The sequence below is a fragment of the Rissa tridactyla genome, chromosome 3 (assembly GCF_028500815.1).
Source record: "Rissa tridactyla isolate bRisTri1 chromosome 3, bRisTri1.patW.cur.20221130, whole genome shotgun sequence".
In the NCBI taxonomy this organism is placed as follows: Eukaryota; Metazoa; Chordata; class Aves; order Charadriiformes; family Laridae; genus Rissa; species Rissa tridactyla.
In genome coordinates this window covers 16,396,657-16,410,045 of record NC_071468.1, presented here as the reverse complement: position 1 = coordinate 16,410,045, position 13,389 = coordinate 16,396,657, and the positions used below count along the sequence as shown (strand labels likewise).

General features: G+C 46.4%; 1 long non-coding RNA gene across 1 annotated transcript; it reads left to right on the top strand.

Annotated features, from left to right (window-relative positions):
* Nucleotides 1-7,421: 7,421 nt before the first annotated feature.
* On the top strand, nucleotides 7,422-12,378 carry LOC128906737 (uncharacterized). The gene is made up of 4 exons (XR_008465304.1): nucleotides 7,422-7,701; nucleotides 8,344-8,391; nucleotides 9,244-9,315; nucleotides 12,268-12,378. It is a non-coding gene; the product is annotated as an uncharacterized LOC128906737 (long non-coding RNA).
* The last annotated feature ends 1,011 nt before the right edge of the window (nucleotides 12,379-13,389 follow it).

The window sequence follows — 13,389 nt, the reverse complement described above, 5'->3', positions numbered from 1 at the left end:
AAGACCAAAAAAAAAATGCGCAATGCTAACGTGTTTGGCCCCGTCGTATTTATTCAGTTGCTGTGTTCATTAGCTGTAAGCGTCTGAGCCCTCCTCTCCTCCCCGGAGCAGGCGCAAGGCGGTACAATTAGCACTGAACTGCAAAAGGGAGCCCAGCTTCTCGTTTGCTTCCCTCCTGGCTCCCTGGTTCTCAGTAAGTCAACACCGGTCATTGCCACTGACTTCCCTTTGCGAAACGAGAGCCCCGCTAGTCTTCGGAGACTTGCGCCTGCTTATCCTATTGCTTTTACCTTGTTCTGATCAGCACGCGTTGCCACACGCGCCGCGCGCTGTTCTGTTTCGCCTTCGCCATCCTGCTTTTCATGTGTACACAGAGACGGCATCGCAGCTGCCGAAGGGGCAGGGAGGAACTGAGTCACACGCTAGAGAGAAATCCTCCTCGGCCCCGTAGTTAACAGATGATGCTGAGCAAACCGGAGATTACGGCCTTGTAAATGTGTAAGAAACTGTGTTTATAAATACATAAGAAACTCATAAGTGCACATTTATATAATTATATAGGCTATACATTGCACATAACTCACAATATATAATTAATGTAGAATGAGTAACTATATAATTACGCACAATTTATAAAATTAATTTATACTTATTGTATTCATAATATAGAAATATATTTATTTTATATATACATGTAACATAAACACTACAGAAATTTTATAATAAAAATGTTTACTTGTTAAAGCCAGCTATGAGCTTTCTCTGCAATTCTGGAGAGTACTTTTAACTTAAAATCTAGCTTATAGTAGGTTTACATTCAATATGTAAAACCTTTGCCTATAAACAAGCATTTCCAGAAACAACGTTTCTGGGCCTTATTGTTTTGCTCCTCAGGCAGGAAAACTATTGTACAACGGGCATCCTCGGCAGCTGCCCTGGGGAGGGCAAATTCTGAGGTACGGTCTCCAAAAGTCCCACTTGTCACAGTCATTTCTCCTGAGCTGCTGCAGTTTACCCTATTTGAGAACACGCCACAGTGCAAGTGTAAAATAAACACGGGAAGGAAGGGAAGGAAGAGAAGGAAGGAGGAAGAAGAGAAAAGAAAGCACAAAAAAAGAAAAAAGGAAAAAAGCAAGGAAAGCAAGGAAAGCAAAGGGGGGGGAAAGAGGGGGGGAAGAAAAAAAGAAAGAACAAAAAAGAATTTAAAAAAAAAAGCACATTTCATTTTTAAAGGGTTTTCTTTATTTCATTACTTCTCCACACATCTCTTCCCACCTCTCTTTATCCCACTGCAAAGTAGCCAAACTTGCCTAACACCTAACGCCGGCGGCAGAGGGGCAGAGCTGAGCGTGGATGTTTTGCTCTGGGTGGGTGTAGCTTCACACGGGGAGGAGAACAAACCCTCAGCCGTTTCTGCTCACCCAGTTTGGCGCCCGGGGCCGGTGGGTGGCTGCAGGGCCCGGCAGGGCACCCTGGGAGGGAAGAAGCTGCTCTGTGCCATTCCCAGAGCAGCGTCATTGCAGCCACACCGCAAACGTACAGACTTGTTTCCAAGTTAACGTATTGAGGGGCTTGGATTTGGGACCGTCCATTTGGGGCCTGGAAGTTCCGCAAGTTAGAAGAGATTTTTAAGTGTTTTTTTTTTAATGCAGCCTGTTACCTCTCAGCAGAAACACTATTTTTAGAGACGTTCTCAAAGAAACTGCTGACACCAACGTCATGGTGAGCTGCCTCCGGTCTTCACCTCATGGTCTCGGGTGTTGGTTTTCTGCAGGATCATACAGAAGGTGTGGGGAAAACTGGACAAGGCAGAGAGGAGAAATTGTACAGTGAATTATACATCTTTTGTACAAAACACAGCTCCTTTATTCACAGCTGTAGTACTCCTACAAGTCCACATTTCTTTGGAGTACATATTTCAACTGCTGTAGTTTATGCGTGATTATTACTGAGCTGGATATCGACAGCCCCCTCACCTGTCTACTTTATGTGCTTACACTGAAGTCCTGCCTTGGTGACCAGCTGCCTGTGGCCATCAGCTACTACAGGCTGGGGGCTTATTTTAGGGGTGAACAGCCCCCACGGTGTTCACAGCGTGAAAGAAAAAGGCACACAGAAGTTATCCTGGTTGCTTCTCTTCCCTTCATTCAAAGTTGCTCCTCTCGGCTGTCCCCTAAATATCCTTCACTATTGAAGCCCTCTGACAGGAGATGGGTGACACAGAGCTGTCCCACCTGCGCTCCTTCCCAAAAGGACGTTGGGTAGCGAGGAACAACAACCAAGTCCCCTCCGGAGTTTTCAGCCCAACCAGACCCCAGGACTGTACACGATCGGGTCATTACAGGGCTTTTGCTAGACCAAGAGGAGCGGTTTGCAAGGCTGAACTGATGGCTCTGAACTGGGGAAACAGGGGAGGATGTCGGGATCCAGCTGGGCAGGCGTCTTCCCACCACCGCAGACAGCTCTTCCTCTCCCATGCTTTCTGAGGCCCCTTGGAAACTCTTTCAGGGAAGCAGAAGAAAGAAGAGCAGCTCCTATGCCACAGTTTACTTGTCCCAGTGTCTTGACCACCCCAGGAATTGTTCTGACTTAAAAAAAAGGCTTTGATTCACTAGCTTGATAAATTATTTTTATCTAGTGCTTACACAAAGTTTCCTCTAAATTTTGTCTATTGAAAATGCAGCAGCAAATTCAGTCTGCTACAGCTCCAGCGGCCATTGCAGCTCTCCATCCAAGAACTTTCATTGGTATTGTTTGCAGGGAAACGTCTAGAGCTGGATAAAAATACGCAATTCAGTGACTGTAGAATTTACCTTTTAGCTGAAGCAGTATTAGATGACCGCATAGATGCCATTGCTTTTTGAACCCTGCATCTACCGTTCTCTCAATACATGTATTTCTTTTTTCTCTTCTTTGAGGAAGCCATCTGAAAGCCATGAGACAGACAGACAGACACCTGGGGGGATGATACTTGGTAAACCTATTTTTTTTACACATTCTACCTGAAAATTAGGATTTCTGTGTCATGCACATCTGACAAGCTGATGACTACTGCACTGGCTTGAGTTGGGAAGGCTGTCCTGTGCCGCTGTTACTATTATATTGTTACCTAAATGGTGTTTCGCTGTTAAAGCAGCTACACTGTTTGCTCTTTAAATATATATCTGGGGATGAGAGATGGGCTCCAAGGGTTTTTGCGTCCAACCCCAATGCTCCGCAACAGCCAGCAGGTCGCAGGAAGCATCAGGTTGGCGGAGGGGTGCGCGAGTGAGCTCCCTTCCTTCGCCTGCACCTCACTCTCCTTGTTAAAAACCCGCTGAAACAGCATTTCACGTGTGGATACACGCAGCCAACCTGTTGAAGTCAGGGCTGGGAGAAGGGTTTTTACTCCCATCAGCCGCCCTCTCTGACAGACTACCTACCACCTGTGAGAGATCAAGGCGCATTATGCTTTTCTCAGCAAAAACCCTAGGCAGCACACCTCCACAGCAACCTCACACGCAAAACCGCAGAGGATAACGCACTGAGAGCGCAAGGGACCATTTACTAGTACCTCTTGTTAGAGCATGCACGGGGAACATGGGCTTTCTGGTTTGAGGTGCTGCAATTAAAACAGAAGAAAGCAAAGCAATCAGTAGAGGCTCTGACCTCTCACGCTAGGTGTGTGTTAAACACATCATCATTAGCATGAGAAATTATGCCTGTAAAGCCTCCATCCCTGTCTTTTGCTAGGTGGAAAATAAAAAAAGCAAGTGTACTTTCCATCAACTTGCTAGACATTGCCTATATCTCGCAGTAGTCAACTTTTTTTTCCCCTGTTTGCCGATTTCCAAGAGGATTTTCAGTGGAAGTGCAAGCCACTGCTTCGCAGATGCAGGAGTCTGAACAAAAAGGCTTCTGTTTCTTTTGTTCTCCTCTGCATTTTCCTGGGAGTCATTCACAGCTCTCTGAAGGTTCATCAGCTGAGAACAGCAGCACTGTGTTATGGAGGAGCCTGACCTGGTGGCCACTGAGCCCGTAGCCCAGGACACTCGCCCCACTCCAGGCTCCCAGTGCTCTGCTGAGAATCATAGAGTGTGTTGGGTTGGAAGGGACCTTTAAAGGTCATCTAGTCCAACCCCCCTGCAGTAAGCAGGGACATCTTCAACTAGATCAGGTTGCTCAGAGCCTCATCCAGCCTGGCCTTGAATGTCTCCAGGGATGGGGCCTCCACCACCTCTCTGGGCAACCTGTGCCAGTGCCTCACCACCCTCATTGTAAAGAACTTCTTCCTAATGTCTAATCTAAACCTACCCTGCTCTAGTTTAAAACCATTGCCCCTCGTCCTATCGCTACATGCCCTTGCAAACAGCCCCTCCCCATCTCTCCTGTAGGCCCCCTTCAGCTACTGGAAGGGGCTATAAGGTCTCCCCGGAGCCTTCGCTTCTCGGGGCTGCACAAGCCCAACTCTCTCAGCCTGTCCTCACAGCAGAGGTGCTCCAGCCCTCTGAGCATCTTCATGGCCCTCCTCTGGACCCACTCCAACAGGTCCATGTCCTTCTTGTGCTGAGGGCTCCAGAGCTGGACACAGTACTCCAGGTGGGGTCTCATCAGAGCAGAATAGAGGGGCAGAATCACCTCTCTCGACCTGCTGGCGACGGTTCTTTTGATGCAGCCCAGGATGCAATATGCCTTCTGGGCTGTGAGTGCACATTGTTGGCTCATGTCCAGCTCTTCATACACCAGTACCCCCAAGTCCTTTTCCGCAGGGCTGCTCTCTATCACGTCATCCCCTGAGCTCACTGCCAGGGCCAGGAGCCTGCGAGTGACCCCCTGTCAGATGCCAGCCGGGAGCGACATCCACCGCACCACAGTGGAAAATCCATGTGGAGAACCAGGAAAGCTTCACTCACATAGTCCCTGGCGCCCTGGGGCACCCCGTGTACCTTCAGGTGAGGTGGACCTTTGCTAAGCAGCTTTCCTGGGCAGGCTTGTGGAAGAGAACAGGGTTGCGAGACAGTGAGATGAGCACAGAGAGAGCGCATGAGAGTACCTGCGTGTGTGTTTGGGGGCGGGGGGTTGTGCCATCTTCCCCAGCAGGCAGCTGTGACCTTGTCCTGGCCTATTTAGATGTCATTCTGGGGCTCATTCCCCGCTTACCCAAGTGAAACCGGGTGTGATTTACTAGCTGTTGGCCTTAAACAGGCTGTGCGAAAGAAATCTTGATGCTGAGGCGCTTCTCATCCCTGCCCTTTCTCCCTCCCCACCCCTGCTCATGGGAAATAACTTACAGTGTAAAATCTTGATCTGACGCTTCTTTCGTGGTCTGTTCTTTGCCCATTTTGTGACCCAACCTGATGCTGCGTAGAGGCTTCCCAGAGCAAAGACTGCATTTGCTGTGCCACAGCACTGGTGTGTCATCAACCATATTGCACTTTTGCAACATGAGTTTAATAAACTGAAAAGCAAAAATACTTCTTTACCATTTAACAAGAGTAAGTTCAAGCTGTGGTAATACAAGGTCTTAATTTTTATCTGATTTTGGCGTTGTGAGATTTGCTCTTTACACATAGGTTAATTCACATATGAAGACGCTGAGCAGCATAGAAGAGATTGGTTTTGTGCTGACTGGATTCACTGTCATATTCCAGATGACACAGAAAGCCGTGAAGGTTGCTTTGGCTGGTAAATTGGAGGAACTAATTGTATACGCTCTTCCATTGGGAAACAGCGTCCAGTTCTGAGCTTCGCACTTCAAACAAGCAGCTGAATTTTAATCTGGAGGCAGCTCGTAAAACCACTGACCTCGGGGAGCCTGAGGGGAGGATCTCATCGGAAGCTGCGGGCGACGCACAAATCAAAAGCAACAGTATAAACGCGCAAGAATGTGCTTTTCTGAAAGCCCAGGAGACTCCCAAGGGCCATAACGGGGTACGTTGTTGGGAACTAGATGCAAAAACTCCAGCCACCATTAATGCCCCCACGAAGCAATCCCGAAGCTGCCCTGACCTACATCACTCTTCCCAGCCGTGCTCCAGCTTCGGTCCCGCTCCGCAGAGGTCCGCACGCCGCCCTCACCTCTCGCCACAGCAGCAGCCCCCAATGTGGCATCATTAGCAAGTCTGGCAGCCCACAGAGAAATAATTATGCTCATTATGAAGCAGCGACAGCGATGACAGGCTCAGAAGACAGTCCCATAATCAAGTGAACACATAGATAAGAACAATAATAGCATATGCTTAACTCAGAGGGCGATAACAAGCGGGTTATTGAAATAGGCCTCGAGGAGTGGAAAGATCAGCTCAGACAGGAGGGAATCAAACTGGCATTTCTTTTGATTCCAGTTCAACCTCAGCTATAATCTATATATTCAGGGTTAGGTCCAGTTCAGACTACCAACGGACACCCCCACACACACACGCATACCGTACCGCTTCACGTATGGAATGGTGCTAGATCACTTCAGACCTCAGCTTCTCTAGAAATATTTTAGAATGTGAAATTATATAAAGTTCTGAAAATGTTCAGGAGTGAATTTTTCTGTAGACCATTTTTGTGTTGCTCGGCAAAAGATGTAGGAATCATTCTGATTAAACCTTAGACCAAGGGGCAGAACGATCATTTAAATCTTGATTATTGAAATATATACTTTATAAGGTATTTCAAAAGCATTGGTAGTCTTCAGAAAATGAAAAGTTTTAACATACTGGAAGTTATATATGAAAAACCAGTAGCATCCCTTTAACGTTACACCTGTGGCCTCTTCAGCTGCTCTTGGTAGCAAGCTGTGCGTGTTTTGATTTCGGGGTGAGATGGAGCATTTTACGCTAAATCCTGAAGCCCGTTAGTTTTTGTTATATCACATTTACAGTGGATACTTCTAGACAAACATGCAGCAAACCCGCTTCAGCTCTTACAGTACCTGACTTAGAAAAAAGGATCAGAAAACAGCAGTGTCCCTGTTATCTTTCTGGGTGCAGGTACGCCTATAGTCCTCTGGAGATAGACGGTCATTTACTGCTTGCTTTTCCTCCCCTCTCCTCCCCCAAAATAAGCAGCATGCACTTCGATGCCATGTATCTGAATTCCTACAGTTCCAACAACCAGGGCAGGACCTTCCCAGCAACGGGGCTTTTTTTTTTTCCCCCCTCCCACGTATTTTAAAAAATAAAATAAAATTTAAAAAAAAAACCACCAACAACTCTGGCTTAAAAAGTCTTTACAAAGCCTCTGGTTCGAGTTCAGTAAGTTGGATTAAATTCAGATGGTGCCCTATCAGCACATCGGGAAGCCATAGGTGGATTGCAGGATGCTGGATGTGTAAGAAGTGCGCAGCCAACCTCCGTATGGGAACCAGCTCTACATCCAGGACTCCCGCACCCGCTTCTGACCCGCTGCTGGGCTGCACGAGCTCAGACCCTCTTCCACAGCGCCCGGATTGACAAGGAGGACTTTAGTCCTGAAAGGAGAAGGGATGGCGAAGGTGAAAACTGCGATTCAGGTGCAGCGAGAGCTCCTGTAAAGCACGGGTTTAAGTTTCCAGGCGGAGCCAGGCACAGCGCGGACTCAAGCCCTTTTCAGAAGGAAACGAATTTGCTGGGGCTGGGGAGGCTGCGCCGAGCAGACACCCACGCCGGCGACACGGTGAGAAGGTTTGCGGCAGCGTTTCCAGCTTCATTCAGCTCTTGCTCGCCCTCAGGATGAGCTGGTGGCATCTGAAAGGTGGGGAGGAAGCGTCTGGGGGTTTGTTCTGTTTTTTATTATTATTTTTTTGGTGCTCTGGCAGCTGGAAGCCTTTGGCAGCACACACAACTCGCTGCCCCAGCAGCAGCAGCAGCATGGTGTCTGTGCTTCACATCGTTTCCTGGGCGCTGACGCAGCCCCAAATTTCTCCGCGTTTAGTGCTGAAGTGCTCCCCACGCAAGCGAGGATTTTGGGCAAAACCAAGTGACGTTTCAGTAAGCTGTCAGGAATCAAACATGCAGGTGGTACGGCAAGAGTTATTTTAAAATAACATATCGGATCTTTTAGGTCAACATGAAGCTCCTTTATGCCTTTTGCTATTCTGTTCCAAAACAGATGCCGTTGTAATATTCCCAAAGCGTAATATACTGTGTCGGAGCATCAGTCCTATCGAGTTGCCTCGGTAAAAACCTCAGGCGCCCCTTAGGATCAAATTCCCCACTTAGGATCAAATCCTGCTCTATTAAAACAGTCTGAGTTGTGCTGGGTTTATGCTGTTGCAGCTCTGAAACATAACACAGCCCTTCAGAAAACACTTTCATTTATGTGGCACCAAGACTGTGCAAAATCGTTTTCTCAAGGCTCTTTGCTGTATAATTTCCCTATTGTCTCCCACTGTAGGGAATAAGTGACATGTACGAAAGGCTCTTGCAACACCACAGATAAAAGGTAAACAGTATATTTATGATGCCTTTGCTTTATACCCCAACAATATGTTTACTTGCCAAATTATTATGCAGTACAGCAGGAGGCCCATCTAGCTAATTTAGTCTTTCACTACTATAGTTATCGAATAAATGTATGTATTTTCTCTACTAATCTGAAACATCAAACCCAAAGAGTATCTGTGCAGGTCTATTATGCCAAGTTAAAACTTTCCCAGTGGGAAAAGGTATATTTCAGGTTATTCACTGGTTTGGTTTTTTGTTTTTGGGTTGGTTTTTTTTGCAATTGCTTAATTATACATAATAGGTTTAACGCCATTTTAGATAAAATCTACAGCTTCAAACCAACCATAAAATTTGGGTCTTCAAAAGGCGTCAGTACCAGACAGTGCTGCTTTGAATTATATGATAAAATGAGCTACGAGGACTTTTAAGCTCCTAATACAACTGCTTCTCATTTACCACTGATGTTGTATATAAAGAGATGTGTAACTGAATGCATCTTTTCACTTCACCTCCAGAACAGTGAATCCCTTTGGTGTTTAAAAAGCATGTATTGCACTCTTCCACTTGACGTGTGAAATTCAGATGACCCCGTATCTTTTCCGGTGGGGAGCCTTGGGGGAGAATAAAGGGGAGTTTTTCTTGTTTAGTTTAAATCACTGAATGTTTGTCTAAAAAAGTAACTTGTCTCAGCATTTAAAATGAGCTGAGTCCCAAGTGCTGAAATACAATTCCCCAAACTTGCATGGTATTTGATGGATTTTCACAGCAACATTAATTCAAAAGTGATTTGTGTTACATCTACTCTCTCTTCTACGCATCCGCATCAATGACTTAAATTGACCTCCGAGAGGCTGCGCACGTATGGATGAGTGCCGGGGAAATGCTTACACGTGCAGCTGGAGACGTGCTTGGTATTCTTCAGGTACCTCCTTTTGCTTGCATTGCCCCTTTCTGAGGACATATTGCTTGTGTTGACAAAGCCCCAGTGAAAAATACTGAAATTACCCAGCCTGATGAGGGAAACGCGTTCACGGGGTTCAGCCATTTTTCATCCGCGCCAGACCTCAAAGAAAGGTGACTTCAGCAGGGCTGTGATGTTCTAGGACCGACACTGATGCAGGGAAAACAAATCTGTAAGGCAAATGAGTAAAAATAAAAATCAGTGAGCTTATTCCGTGATATCTAAAGCAAAGAATTAAACTTGCAAAGTGGATCACAGGGAAATTCCAGCTGGAACAAACCCAAGGACTGCCTTGTCACACCTCTGGCTCCAAGCTGGGTCAGCTGTAAGGCCAAGCCTGCTCACTCAGAGCTTTAAATGCCCTTGATATGGCATTTTGAGTAGGTCAATAAAACATTCTTTAGTGCCTGCACTGATACCCAGCTATCCCATCTGTCATCACTGAAAATGCTGCAGTTGTAAACCTTGCCAGCAGGTGCCACTACAGTAAAGTTGTTATAAAATACGTAGACAGTCAAGATAAAGACCTTTTGTTCCTTGGTACGCCTTGGTACCTACCCAGCAGCTTCACAGAATTACTTAAATCAGCAGCTAGTCAATTAGAATAAAAAAACCCCAAATCCTGCACCACCACCATCCCTCCCAGGGGACTGAATTTTCTTGGGTTAAGCGCAGAAACAAAACCACAGCATTGCGCAGCATGAAGGTATGGCTTGATGCAAGCAGAAAGGCTGGACGTGGCAGATGCTCGTCACCTGGCAGGTGCTGAGGCAGACAAAGAGGGGCATGACAGAAACCTCAAGAAACAGCCACACGTGGAGCATCCTGCCTGCAGCTTGTGCTGCCTGGGGCCTCGGAGACCTGCTGGTGCTCAGGCACCCTGAAGCATCTCAGCTCCTTCCATAAAGAAGGGGTTGGAAAAAGGCTTGGGTTTCAGTTTTGTTTTTTTTGTTGTTTTGTTTTTGAAGGTTCACCATAAACTGTTGCTTCTTGATACAAGAAACCTGGCCAGGCACAGGCATCGAAAGCCGGCAATCAGCCGGCACCAGCAGCCCCTGTCTAGGGAAGATCAGGTTCCACCTTGGCTGAAGTGTTTCCTTGGTCATGTCTCTGGCTGTCAGCCTCTGAACACCCTTAGGCTTTGCAGAGAAGGAAAGATCAGCGCTATTGCTAATAAAATGGCCAGACAATACACAGCTGTCATGAAAAGGGCATGGGGAAGCGGTGGAAGAACCCATTTGCTTTTCTTGGCCTACGTTAGCTGAAGACAGTTACCCAGTGATAGGAGAAGCCCAGCTGCAGAAACACTCCTGCCTGCTGCCAGTTAGGCAGCCCGAGAAGCCTGATAAGGCTCAAAACGCTGTGCTGGGGCTTGGCAGTGGTGGCCTATGACTTATCCAAGAAGCAGCTCACCACAGTAGCAAGGCAAGGCCACACCACGCCCCGACCACCCGCAGCTGCCTGAGGAGCCTGAGTTTATTTTTTAAATGAAACTTATGGCTACAAAGGCTCTGTAAAGGAGATGGGAGGGAGATACAGTGGGTCGTGTACTATAAGAAAGGTTGAATGACATGGCGGTGGACCTTCAATTTGCAGACCAAGAATTAAGGCATCACCACTTCTGAAGATGGTTGTGGTGGGGACAGGAAGGCAAGAAAACGCATCTGTAATGGCTTTACTTAGAAGGGGGAACAGAACAAGGCAGACCCTTAAACAAAAAGCATGGCCTCCACATAGTTCCCGTACGTCCTATGAACTAAAGGAGCCCAGCAGCTTCTGAAAGAGATGGAGAAGGACACAGGAGAAAAGCACTCTGCTCCCAGGGGGAGAGACAGGGAAGTCTCCCCTAGGCTCTTGGTTTTCTCAGAAGGGAATTTCTCCGCTCATGATGTCCTCGGGGAAGGAGGCGCATCCACAGGAGTCCGTTCCTTGTTTAATGAGTCTCTCTTCCTTTGTAATCTCACTGATCTCAAGTTGAATGATAGAAACCTACTTACAATAGCACCCAAACCACCAGCTGTGCAGCAGTCTGGGTACTGGAACAAATTCCTTGGGAGAAAAAGAGCCAAAAAGAAGAGCTCCTTGAGCAACTACGGCCCCAATGGCCATGTGTTGTCAAGCCACAGCCTGAGATGAAGCCTTCATCCTCTGCAGATGCTGGTTTCTCTCCATCGGCTATTATCTGAGTAGTTCAGAGTTGAAGGTTCTAACCTGGGTGTGAAAACTGAGATGATGCCAATCACTCCTGAAGCTGTAGGTTTCCTTTACGGCTATCTAGCTCTACCCTTGGGAATTTAACACTCCCGATCTTCTCCTGTTTCCAAGAGGTGTTGATTTCTTTCAGTCACACTTGGGAAATCAGCACCGCTTCTGAGCTACTTCTCTAACTCCCTGCGGACAGAGCAGGCTTTGGGGGAGATGACAGATGGCATCTGCTCTGCAGCAAGGTGCTGAGGATGCAGTAGCTCCCCAACACTGAGTATTAGCACCAACGTTCAGCTAAAACAGATATTTCCAGGCTCCTATCAGTGACAACTCTAACTTTACTCACTCCCCAGAGCCTTTTTGCCCTACCAGCCTCAAACTGCACCATCCGTGGGATGGTACCATTTGTACGTCTCTATTCTGAACACCTCGACAGGATCAGCAGCTCTCCACAAGGCAATTTTCTCTGAAGTTAGATTAAATGTATGTTTAGACCACATGAAGGTGTTGCCTCATGCCAGGAAATAACATAACTCAAACCGCAGAACCAAGGTTTCCTTCTCTTTTTTCTTGCAATTTTAGCAGCGGGTTTTTGGGTCAGCTCTTAGAAATACAATGATGTCAGGGTCAGCTTTTCATTAGAAGGCAAAATGCATTTTTTTTTTCCACCAGTTGATTATTTGAAGGATGGTTATTTTTGCCTTTCAGAAAATTCTACCTGAAGAAATCACCAAGGGCTGAGATCAAGAGACATTCAGTCCCCGCAGTAAAATGAAAGAAACAGAAGAATCCTTCAATAAAATTACTTAGAAGAATGAAGGCACGTGAGTAAAAACATCACTAATTTGCACCAACTGGACATTTGACAGAGCTGAAGCAGCAGATGAGCAGACCTTTTCTCCTTTCCCCCCACTGACTATTTGATGGTACTCTACCATCATCACTTGACATTTTAACTGCTCCTTTTGTAATACAGGCCAGTATTTGTGCATGCTCAATATAAGTTTTGGGCCACAGGCAAAGCAGACTAAACACACAGAGTACATCTGGCTGCCCAGAAACATGAAGGCCACCCGTCTGCATCCTTTCCACTCTTGCAAAAAGCGGAAGCCATTGCAATTGTGGGCTTAAGTAAGAATTAAGATTTCTGGATGAAAAGCCCGTCAAAAATTAAACAGCTTTACTAGACTAAGAAAATAGCAAGTGGTGGTTTAATGAGAGGAATGACCACAAGTTTCTTGTGCTATCCCCAATGTAGTTTGCTAGGAATATTTAACATGAGTGTGAAAACCTCCTTTTAAAAAGTCTAATCTTGCAGTCCTCACGCAAGCAAAGCTTCAGTATTGAATGACATCTAAAGGATTAGGCCCTCTAATCAAAATCTTTTTATTGCCACAGGCTGCTTTGTGTTCTTGCATAGAATTTCTACAGACAAAATCTCCATAAATTTAACAGAAACGTGGGTATGGATGGGGTCTCCAGGCATCATCCAGTGAAATTCCTGTGATGAGACAGGATCAGGGAAGCCTTGGCCAACATCACAGAAATCTTACTGTAAAATCCTCCAGTGAAGAAGAATGCAAGACTTTTGTAACCCGTTTCAGGCTTTCACCCTGTGAAATAATTTTAAAGCTCTCAAGTATTCTGCAGTTCATCTGCGCTGAATGCCACATTCAGATTTTAGGCCATCTCTTCAGTTTATCAATCAGATTTATTCTGAACTCTCAGCCATTTAAAACGACTAAAAGAAGTGAGGCCAGGACAGATGTTCATCTGGATTCCACTTGACAGCACATCGTCTTCCCTCTCCATTTGGGCAGGGAAATAAAT